Here is a 9,992-nt window from a genome sequence, read left to right as displayed (position 1 = left end):
CTTCCTGCAGCTTTCCATTAATCATGTGGAGTACTTTGCTTATTCTGAGCAATTGGCTGGGTCTAAATGAACTAAAGGTTTTCCAGTAAGCCATGTGTCAAAGGTCATTATTCTATATTAAACCACACCTTCTACAGCCTCGCGATCTTCGGTCCAATCGGCAGTCGCAATCCAGCAGTATCTAGAATGGTCTTTAGCGCCATATCAAAAGCAACCTCAAAAAGGCAACAGACCACATACAGTCATAGGACACGGACTGTCTCCAGAATTTAAAGTGACACTTTCCTCGCAAATTAACACTACAGATATCTTGTCTATCTCTGAAAAAATAAAGATGTGAAGAAAAAACTAGAAAGCTGCTGCAAATTAGCCATCCAAATTAATGTTGACCAAGAATTGGTCCTGCATATGAGTTTAGTGAAGTGTAAGATCTGAAGCTTCCCAGATGGTAGGTGTTGCATTACGGTGCCTTGTAATTGATCCATACACAACCCTGGAAGAGAAAAACCTGCACTAGCTCAATGCCACTCACCTTAAGCTTCCCTGGCACTTCTGTGCTGTGTTGAGTCTTGACCAGTGGAACCCAAACCTGAACTGGCTTTCTTTTTTTTTTTTTTTTTCAAAAATTGACTAATTAAAAAATGAAATTAAACAAGAATGTGTAAACATGGTAATTAACTTCTGAGTATAATTTATCATTCTGTTCTTGATTGTACCCTGGCAATATAGCTATGGCCACAGCTCTCACTATGCCCATTAGGTGGTTCATCTTCTATGACCTATAAAGGTTTTGGCTGGAATGGTGATGTTTGTCAGTTCAATAGCATGACTAGAACATCCTTCAATATCCCTTCTGACATTTCATGCCTTGCAACCAGCAGAAGTTTATATTCCATGTGCTCAAAAGGCACATTTCTCTTATTCCTGGCTTGTATTGCATGGGAATGGGAATCCCCAGAAATGCTGCACTATGTATTTCTTTTATGCTCCTATTCAGGAACATCCCCTTGTTATGCCTCATGTTTCTGTGTGGGTAATGTCAGGGCCCAAAGCGATGTAAGGAATGCAGAAAAGGGACATGCAAGCCAGTGTACATTGACAACAGTGGGTGGCAACCTAACACTGATAGGACATTAGACCCAAGAATGCAAGTGTTTCATGTCAGATGTTGTTGTAAGGGAACCGCATTAGTGTTGGGTTAGTTGTAAGGTCATTTTAGTTGGACTGCAGTTAGTCACACCTCTTGAAAGCTGGTCAAGACCTCTCTGAACTTCTTATGCCCACTGATCAACTGATTGTACTACTACTACACACAGAACTTCAATAAAATAGAATCATCTTCTGTGTTTTGCGCAAAGGGAAAGTATGTTTGACATGCAGGTCATTTTCATCTAGCCATTGTATCTTATATGTTTTGAAGACTTGTTCATTCCACCACTCAAACGTCTCATGAATCTTAAGCCCTCCATGTTTAGACAGGGCCTGGTCACTCTCTTGGATTAAACTACACATTTGCAGACTGTTTTTTTTCTTCTCCTCAATCAGGGAAACTCATAACACACATCCTATGTAGACCCCAGACCTCCTCCAGGCTGTAAGAAAACGTGTTCTGAATTATCAACCCTTCCCCCATTTTCCATCTCTCTATCACCACAATCACCCAGTCCAACCTTACTCTCACCACAGCATGCTGTACTTTAGACCACACTCCCCCCCTTCATCCCCCACAACTCATTAATGCTATTGAGCTGCACATGCCAAAAAAATGCATCAAACTTATATGGCCTACTGTATCCCAGAACCTCCAGAACTCCCTGAGAAACTCTCCAAAATCTCTCGAAAACAAGAATCAAACTTTGTTACTGAATGAACCAATATATGACCTCATTGTCAGTGTTAGTCTAGGAATTAGCCTGTCAAACCTGAGAGAGAACAGAGCTTCTTCTTTTTTTGTTTTTTCTTTAAATCGAAGCTAACTTAAAAACCTTTTAGCGGAAAATTTTGTAAAAATGCCTGCATGTGAACAAGTAACAGAAACTCCTGCGATATGGTTGTGGAACAAATTCATTAGAAATCAATATTAATATTCATTAATAATTGAATATCAATCAATAATCAATAAGTAATATTCGTGTTTAAATCAAACCTGCCATGAAAAAGAGGTTCCTCAAAGGTTCTTGAAAAAACCCCAAACATCTATAATAATAAAAATACATTTCTCTGCTGCTTGAAAAGGATCCAATCACCTCAAAATGATTCTTCAATGATGAGTTCTGAATATCCTTATAGGCCATGCATCATGTACAAAACCCATGATGATTTATGAAGAATTCCGTAGCCATCATTTAAACATACACCCTTAGAAACAATGGGTTCCTCAACAGATCCTGGCTCCTTAAAGAGAATCAACCAGCTTCTGGGTTCTACATAAGACACTCCTCCAAAGCGACAAACACGCAAACCCTTTAGGGTCTCTAGATTTTCAGCCTATATAACTGTATTTAGAGTCTGAACAAAGGTCTTGGTGAAACCATAGTAATAGGAATAACGTTGAATGATTTTTATGGGGTTGTATTTGGAAACTATTTTTGGGAAAATAGTGTTTTCGTACAGTTCTATAACATAAAAATGTTAGAAACTTGCCCAAAGAGACAAAACAAAGGAATCTTTAAAGCTCTACATGGAGTCATATTTTTAGTGATTGCTCACAGAACTCAAAAGGTTCAACAAGCAGGTTTCAGAATTGTTGTTACTCTATCGTTTTTGTCCCTGGAAGCAAATAAACTAATTATACAAGCAAAGCAAATTGTTATAACTGTAAAATTATATATAAAAAAATTTACAAACTTCTTTCTTCTGCTTTAATGTACAGGCTTTAAAAATGAACTTTATGGCTGAGTGTGGAAACAAAATGATTTGTTAAAGTACCAAATCCAAACATGTCATTTCAGCTCTAGAATGGATAGGAAAGAAGGTACAGTATATTGTATGTAAGACACCACATGCCCACTGTGTTTAATAATATGCCAATTAACATTGCCAATGAGGTCAGATATCTAGCCTCTTTCTGCTGTAGCCCACTTTCTGCAAACAGCACACAGTAATAGTTCTTAAGCAAACAAACACACATCACAACCAAAGCCTCAGTCAAAGCCTAAACCATGCCTAAGAGCCATGCATGACTTGATCTCATACCTGCATGAACTCCAGGGTTTAACAGTTACAACTCATTTCACAAGTCTGAAGAGCCAACAGATTAATGGTGTGTCAGATGGTTTTGAACATTCATGCAATAAACATGTATAGAAGACACACAATGTATTATTACGTTAAAAAAATCTTAACGGAATTAGTCATTAGTAAAAAGGGAAATAATTACAATTTGTCGTACTTCGCAAATGGAGCAGTGAGTTAAGGCAGAAAATATATACAGAATGTTCATGGTAAATAACAATGCTTCTAATCTGGTGGTTTCAGCAAAGTGCATGGTACAGTCCATTGTTTCTGAAACAAATCAGCTTATAACAATACCATGCATGCAATTCAACCCCATCACAACCACGCAAAACAAAAAAAAACCCCACACATTATCTTTAATCTAATTTCCATATGATACACTTGATACACTAAGTCAAGGTGTAGACCCACCACTTAGACATTACAACACTGTTGTTTTCATTCTCGAGGCATAAAGTTCAAATCCTCCTTGGATAATGGAATGCAGGAATCGACTGAACGGTCTGCATCTGGCTCGATGCCATTTCCCCAAATGCAGTCATCTTGGGGGAAATGACAACAGCTTTTGCTTTTCTCTTACCCCTTAAACAGGTTTTCCACATGTCTTACAATGTAGTTATAAAATGAAAATGATCAATCTGTAGTGTTCCTGAAGCTACATGTCATTATGACATACATATCAATTTCCTTTCTAAACCTTATAACCCTACATTTACTACAAAAGTATCACAACTGTGGTACGGTTATTGGTGGTACAAGGGCTTGGTAGAGTTTACTAGAGATGAGCCGGATACTCGGCTGAAACGAGTATCCAGTACGGATAAAGGACTTCTGCCGAGTGCGAGTATAATACGAGTAATACGAGTCAATATCTGTGCACGGATTGAATGAAAATCATCATTGGGTAGCTGATTGTGTTAGCGTTCTGTGATAGGCTAGTCACAGCGCCCCTCCCCTACAGTGATAGGCTAGTCACAGCGCCCCTCCCCTACAGTGATAGGCTAGTCACAGCGCCCCTCCCCTACAGTGATAGGCTAGTCACAGCGCCCCTCCCCTACAGTGATAGGCTAGTCACAGCGCCCCTCCCCTACAGTGATAGGCTAGTCACAGCGCCCCTCCCCTACAGTGATAGGCTAGTCACAGCGCCCCTCCCCTACAGTGATAGGCTAGTCACAGCGCCCCTCCCCTACACACATACAGATGTATTGTGTTGCTGTGTCTCGCTCTGCTCACTCACAGTCACACACAGAACAGCTCTCTGTCTCTCCCTCAGTCACTCGGGTTCGCGGGTCTTTTCCGTTAATGTTTAAGGTTTCTTCAGCTTTTTACTTCGGGTGGTAACGTTAATAATACGTACTTACTAACCAGTAGAGTTCTGGTAAACGTGGGTTCGTTCAGACGTGGTGCTTGGTTGGTAGAATGCGACTCGCTTTGCGTCTCTGCCTGTCGGAGATTTTTTTTCTTTTTTAAAACCTTCAGCTGTCTCTAACCAGTAATCAGACACTGAGTGTCTGACACGTTTTTGATGTATTACATAAAAACATAAAGGTAGTAAGCTAGTGTTATAAATATTACAAATTAATTATTACCGGTTAAACCCCCGCCCCTTTCAAGACAACAGCCCCGCCTAATTCCGGGTTAGGCCCCACCCACTCCGAGTACGGATACAGATACAGATAATTCATATGGTTAGCAGATACGGATACAGATACAGATAATGCTGTACTCGCTCATCCCTAGATTTTACACAGAATTGTGGGGGTTTTGATGGATAAAATAATATATATGCAGTAAAAATATATATGCAGACTGGGTCTGGCAGAAGGAAGCCTACAGTAACACAAATAACCAACCATGGTGAGCTGAAAAGCATCTCAGAACGCACAAAGTGTGGAAACCTAAGGCAGAACTATACATCTCATTCATCAGCCAAAACAGGAATCTGAAGATAGAGCTGAACTGGACAGTTGAAGTTTGGAAATAACGTGGTGGTATTTAAGAAATTAAAAAAATGTAAAAAAAACTTTAAATAAATTTAGTGTAAAAAAGAGTGGCAAACAAGACAAAATACAGATTTGTTTTGTGTATTTAATATACAACATTGCAATATAATAATATTAAACAACATGCCATTTGTCACATTCAAATTCTTCATAAGAATATAAGTAATCAACAGGCGAGGAGTGATTGTAAAATAGACCTGTAGGGTCTTGCCTTAAAACAGTGCAAGGTGTAAGTAGGTGCTTGAAAAGTCAAATGATAAAAACAGATCTAATAACGTACCCAATGGATCACAAAATAAACAACATTTCCAACAACTGTTCATTACTACAAAAAAAAAAATGACCGCAGAGAATAACATCAAACTCAATCGAAGGTTACAATGAGGCCATTTTCACAAAGGTCCCTCTGTTCCTTGCCCGTGTATAAACGTATGTCTGTTTGGCTGCATGTCTTGTCGATTTCATCACATCTAAACTGCACAGACATATTTCACCTGAAAACTTAAAAAAAAAGTGACATTAAGAGATCAATGGCTGGCATGTTGCTGAACTCTCTTCGAACTCTTCAGCTGAATTTATGCAACTAGGTCGTGTGTACCAGAGAGACAAGTTTCACTTGCAGTCGCCTGCTGCTCACGACGGAGCCGTGCTCTCCAACGCTTCATTAGAGAGCTCTGCGCAAGCATTTCAAACCTAATCCATCATATGGAGAGGACTGAAACCCAAGCAATTAGGCAGGACACCCCTCTGTTCCTCAAAGACACCGAGGAACGACTATAAAGCAGTATATCTATTACTCATGCCTGAGGAATGGTGGCTGTATCTTTGTCAAGCTTTGCTCCTGCAATCACTATAAGACTCTGGCTTTGAATTTGTGGTCTTGGCCCGAACTGCAAAACAACCCAGTGTGCTGCAAATACAGTGCTTAGCTGGTGGTAAAAAGTGTGTTAAGACTCTTTGAGAGCTTTATTTGCTGATAATGATTTTGAAATGAACATGGCACTGACAGCATTGTGGGTCACAATATTATAAAAGCACGGCATTAATCAAAACATCTATCTAGTGCATTCAAATTCATCCCATCAGCCCACACAGCATGTAATGATGCATAAAAAAGGCTTCCTCAGCTAGGGTTGTGGCTAGCTTGCTATCTCTAGTGTCTTCATAGAGTCCTTCCCTTCCCTCAGAGCTGAGCCATGGGTACTGGCATGCTTCCCGGGAAAGGAAACATGTCACGATTTGAGCAATATAATACGTGAGTAATTTATCCCCGGCCTGCGTAGCTGTGCTCCCACCGTGGGCAGATTTAAGAGTCCCCACTCTGCTGTAAGTCAGGTGCGGACAGATTGGAAGTGGGCACTCTCCGCTCAGCTGTTTGTAATTTGGAAACACATTACTGTGACTGAACGGTGTGACTTTAAAAGAAAACAAAACTCAGTCACTACCAATTTAAAACAACACATTCCTGCTTTATTTTCCCCTCATCACAAAAATGTGCTATACACATGTGCAAATTCTCAGGATTCAGCAACTCATTTTAAAACTTTCCTTTGAAGTGACCAGTGATCTGGGAAATATCATGCAGAGAAACTCAGGTCTTCATTAGGAAAGTGACAGAATTACTATCATTACTAGTAACTAATTACTATTACTAACATTACTATGCCTTTCTTTGCTTATATCTCATTTTTGGTTTGCTTAGATCTAGTTTTTGGGGGCACGGTGGCTTAGTGGTTAGCACGTTCGCCTCACACCTCCAGGGTTGGGGGTTTAATTCCGGCCTCCGCCTTGTGTGTGTGGAGTTTGCATGTTCTCCCTGTGCCTCGGGGGTTTCCTCCGGGTACTCCGGTTTCCTCCCCCGGTCCAAAGACATGCATGGTAGGTTGATTGGCATCTCTGGAAAAATTGTCCGTAGTCTGTGAGTGAATGAGAGTGTGTGTGTGTGTGCCCTGTGATGGCTTGACACTCCGTCCAGGGTGTATCCTGCCTTGATGCCCGATGACGCCTGAGATAGGCACAGGCTCCCCGTGACCCGAGGTAGTTCGGATAAGCGGTAGAGAAGGAAAAAAGATCTAGTTTTTTAATTGATTATAGTAAGTTTTTGGTTTGCTCAGAGCTAGTTCTTGGCTTGTTTTTAATGTTAGTTTTTGTTTTGCAGAGAGCTAGGTCTTTGCTAAGTTTTTTGTTCAATTTGAGTTTGTTCTTGGCTTGCTTAACATTTGCTTGCTTAACAACTAGCTTTTGGTTTGCTCTACAATAGATCTTGGTTTGCTCAGTTCTAGTTATTGGTCTGTTCAGTGGTACTTCTTGGTTTGCTCAATGCTAGGTTTTGATTTGCTTAGCCCATCACTTGGTCTGTCATACAGTTGAACATAAATTTACTGAACCAACCAATTTCCATCCGAGGCCTCTTACGGACATTGCAATTAACTAACTTACAGTTGCACTCTATAGAATACTAGCCATGATTTCCACACCACAAAAATACATTTTAAGGAGCTGTGAAACCTTTGCTGTGAATAAAAACAGCAGCAAAATAAGTAAATGTAAACTGGTCATTTACTGATTTGTTGTCAATATGCATAATTTTTCTAAAAGTTTTCTTCCCATTGCAAAATGATCTTCACTTATATATGGTCTGCTCACTTTCATTCTAAGAGGTTAATACCACATTGTATGTATTCATAACTAGTATTTTACCAACACCCCATGACGTGAAAAGCTGTGTGTCTATACAGCAGAGTACAGCAAGGACCCGAGAGTCGAGTCACACAGAGTATTAAAAAAAAATTAACCTTAAATAATTTATTTAAAAAAATGTATTAAAAAAACTTGTTTAACTAGAGCCAAATTCAGGCGCTGACTGAGAAAGAAATGAGAGCATTAACAGTACAAAAAGGCCAAAGACTTTCACATTATATTAAGCACTATACATTATACTGAAAACCATTTTTGGTCCAGTGAGCTGAGACCACACATCATATCCCAAGGTGTTGCTGGCCTTTGGCAATGAAGCCACTGTGACCATTTTCGTGTGTTAGTCCAAGCTTCAAGTTTCAGACCTAATTTTTTAGCTTTACATGTAATTTCTTACTCCAGCAGAATATGTTGACTGTATTTGTAGAAGCCCACCCACAAGACGCAACCCTATCACCAAGTTCGGCTCCATGACTGCCAAAATATACATTAAGCCAAGAACGCTGGCATGGGAATGTTATGCTAAGTTCCGTTTCCCCGGAGACACATTGATTTCATTAAAACCTCATGAATTAATTTGTTCTCACTGTAAATAAATCCAGACAGATTCCTGGTAGAGCCTTGTCAAATGCATTGAATTACTTTAGGTTTTATGCTTCATGCTGTAAACTTGATGTTTTCCGGTGTGTGCAGCGGTGTAACAAATCACAGTTTGCATGCCACTGATCGAATGGGCACGTGAATCAATCACGATCAATAAGGGAAGTAGGTCAAAAATGGATTTTCCACATGACCAGCTTGACTGTGTGTGCTAATATGAAAACCTCCCAAATGAAATGCTTCTTAGCTGATTTATAGCTCCAGGCAGCAGATGCTTTTGGCCAACAATACTACTAAACAACTCCAACCACTAGCATATACACATTTTGAGAGAAGAACGCAGAGTCAGTATGAATCAGTATGAACCTCAAGTTTGTAAACTTGGAGTTGTTCCTATAGAGGCTGTATGTGTTTTCCATTTTCCTAAAAAAGGGATTTTTTAAGTTTTCTCCAAACAGACCATCACGCTGTCTAATTTAAATCACTCGTAGACTTCTGTCAAATTCATCAACATTTTGGTCCAACAGACTTTCACAAAAGGCAACAATAACCATATTTAATACATCTGATATACTTTGATTGATCCACATGAATTTACACATGCACTAATCAATGCAAATTAAATGTATCACTTCCAACTCCCATGGTGTTCTTTAATGACCAAATCCTTTCCAGAAGGTGATGCAGCGATCGTCTTACTTAGAGTAACAAAAATTCTGGACAATACTGGAACACATTTATGGAACTGATTTGCATGTAAACAGCTATCAGACTTTTCATTTTATGTGTATTATATCTCCAACCAGATATAATCCTGATGGCCACAAATTGACTGAATGCAAATCCCCAAAGATTCCTGAAACTTTACATTTTTATAGACCAGCTGCATTTAGTTTCTTAGCTCTTCTAGATTATAATTCGATATGCCTTTGGGATGGGGGGCACGGTGGCTTAGTGGTTAGCACGTTCGCCTCACACCTCCAGGGTTGGGGGTTCGATTCCCGCCTCCGCCTTGTGTGTGTGGAGTTTGCATGTTCTCCCCGTGCCTCGGGGGTTTCCTCCGGGTACTCCGGTTTCCTCCCCCGGTCCAAAGACATGCATGGTAGGTTGATTGGCATCTCTGGAAAATTGTCCGTAGTGTGTGATTGCGTGAGTGAATGAGAGTGTGTGTGTGTGTGCCCTGTGATGGGTTGGCACTCCGTCCAGGGTGTATCCTGCCTTGATGCTCAATGACACCTGAGAGCACAGGCTCCCCGTGACCCGAGGTAGTTCGGATAAGCGGTAGAAAATGAATGAATGAATGCCTTTGGGATTGGATTAAGCCATTCTAAGCAGAAAGCACCAGGCTCAAGCAGTAGTGGCGCAGTAGTTACGATTTTACTAACGACCACAAGACTGCAATCACTCTCACTCACTCATTTTCTACCGCTTATCCGCATCAAAGCAGGATACACC

This window comes from Tachysurus vachellii, chromosome 14 (assembly GCF_030014155.1).
Source record: "Tachysurus vachellii isolate PV-2020 chromosome 14, HZAU_Pvac_v1, whole genome shotgun sequence".
NCBI classification, from domain to species: domain Eukaryota; kingdom Metazoa; phylum Chordata; class Actinopteri; order Siluriformes; family Bagridae; genus Tachysurus; species Tachysurus vachellii.
Note: the sequence above shows the minus strand (reverse complement) of the source record.